Here is a 2,409-nt window from a genome sequence, read left to right as displayed (position 1 = left end):
ATTTAGAATTAATTCCACATGGGTGGAGGACATGAGCGTGTCCCTGTTTTACTTAGGCCGTGTGAGACACACGGGCCATTAGCATGGCCATGTTGGAAGGGTCACACGGGCGTGTTGTCTCTTCCACACGGGCGTGTGCCCCTGTGTCAAGTGATACTTTTCTATAATTGTCAAAAGGACCCGAATTGGTCTCGAATGATTTTTGATTTTTTTTGGACCTCGTAAGCCCATACTAAAAATATATTGATACGTTTAAGAAAGTTTTAAAATTTTCAAGTCATGAAGACTCGGAATTGTTTATAAGTATGAGTTCAAGTTAGGTAACGCCTCGTATTCTTCCCCGACATAGGATACGTGTATGGGGTGTTACAGTAACTAATGAGCTAGACCCAATAACACTTATGCCCAACCTAGACCGACCCAGTCACCTGTTTTTATCCAACAAGTTCAGAAGCAACCTCAAGTTGAATCTTCCAGTGGCTTAGAAAACTTGTTGAAGGCATACATAGCCAAAAATGATGCTTTAATCCAAAGCCAAGTAGCCATATTGAAAAACCTGGAAAACCAAATGGGCCAACTTCCTATTGAACTCAGAAACCATCTACAAGGTGTTTTGCCTAGTGATACGAAGAACCCAAGAAATTTAGGGAAGGAGCATTGTAAAGCATTAACATTGAGGAGTGGAAAGACATTAGAGACCAATATTGTCGAGGTTGAAGAAGAGCTAGCCGTTGCTCAAGACCCAGTGGAAGTTCAACTGAGTGTTGAAATTCTAGTTTCATCGGAACCAGAATCTGTAAAATTTGATAAGGTAACTTCTGAACCAGTCAATTCTGATAAACTAACAACTTCGTTTTTATTCATGATAATAAGTTAGTCTCAAGAACGATTTATTCATAAATATTTAAAACCTGTCATGAATATCACGTACTAAGTTTTTGGCGCTGTTGCCGGGGAACTAGGATATTAGGAACACTAGATTTTTATTACTTTAGCAATTTTACTTTTATTACAATTTAAAATTTTATTTTATTTTCTAATTCTTCATTTATTTTCTTCTGATAGGTTTTTCTAGTTTATGACCAGAAGAAACTCGTCAGGACCATTACTGTTTGATAGTGAGATCGATCGCACAGTTCGTAGAAACCAAAGAGAAATAAGGCGAAGCTTATGATATACAGAGGAAGAGCAAGAGGACGATACTTCAACCACAACCGAGGAGATGGCTGAAAACTAAGAAAATCTGCTACCTCCTGCGATTACTATTAATCAGAATCCTGCTCCGCGCACTATGTATGATTATGCTAAACCTTTTTTAACAGGAACTGAATCGAGCATAGTTAGACCTGCTGTAGCTACAAATACTTTTGAACTGAAACCTAACACAATTCAAATGATACAGAAATTTGTTCAGTTTGATGGTTTGCAGGACAAAGATCCCAACGCTCAATTGGCAAACTTTTTGGAACTATGTGATACATTTAAAATTAATGACATTTCTGATGAAGCCATTCGCCTTCGGTTATTCCCTTTTTCATTGAGAAACAAAGCTAAACAGTGGTTGAATTCATTACCATGGTGGTCAATCACTACTTGGGAACAAATGACCGAAAAGTTTTTATTAAAATATTTTCTACCGGTTAAAACGGTTGAATTACGTAATGAGATCTCTTCTTTTGTGTAGATAGATTTAGAAACACTCTATGATGCATGGGAAAGATACAAGGACCTCTTGAGAAGATGCCCTCACCATGGTTTACCACTCTGGCTACAGGTTCAAACCTTTCGTAATGGCCTGAATCCTTTGAATCGATAAATGGTTGATGCAGCTGCTGGCAGAACCATCAATAATAAGACACCTGAAGATGCCTATGAATTTATAGAGGAGATGTCACTGAATAACTATCAGTGGCAAGTCATGAGGACAAAAACAACGAAAATAGTCGGCATTTATAACATCGATTCGGTCACCATGCTCTCTAATCAGGTAGAACTCTTGAATAAGAAAATTGATGGTTTTCTTAGTTCTTCACAGGTTCACCCAGTAATGCAGTGCGAAGCAAGTGGAAGTGGATCAAGCAATTTAGAATACCCACCTTATGGCTACAACATGGAGAACGAGTAGTTAAATTACATGGGTAATAATCCTCGATCTCAAAATAATCCTTATAGTAATACTTACAATGCAGGTTGGAAGAACCACCCCAATTTCTCATGGGGAGGCTAAGGGAATCAGAGACCACCACCTCTAGGCTTCCAACAACTACCCTATCGATAAGAGAAAAAGCCGAACCTTAAGGAGATGCTAACAAAATTCATCTCAGTGTCAGAAACTCGTTTTCAATACACCGAGACAATACTTAAAAGTCAACAAGCGTCGATCCAAGGGCTCGAAACTCTCAATAGGTT

At 38.4% G+C, this 2,409-nt stretch overlaps 1 non-coding gene across 1 annotated transcript; it reads right to left on the bottom strand.

The window, feature by feature from the left end:
- Positions 1-1,651: 1,651 nt before the first annotated feature.
- On the bottom strand, positions 1,652-1,758 carry LOC121208957 (small nucleolar RNA R71). The gene has a single exon (XR_005904079.1). It is a non-coding gene; the product is annotated as a small nucleolar RNA R71 (small nucleolar RNA).
- Between the last annotated feature and the right edge of the window lie 651 nt (positions 1,759-2,409).

Source organism: Gossypium hirsutum, chromosome A10, assembly GCF_007990345.1.
Source record: "Gossypium hirsutum isolate 1008001.06 chromosome A10, Gossypium_hirsutum_v2.1, whole genome shotgun sequence".
Lineage (NCBI taxonomy): Eukaryota > Viridiplantae > Streptophyta > Magnoliopsida > Malvales > Malvaceae > Gossypium > Gossypium hirsutum.
The sequence above is the reverse complement of the archived record's forward strand: the minus strand, read 5'-3'. Positions and strand labels throughout refer to the sequence as shown.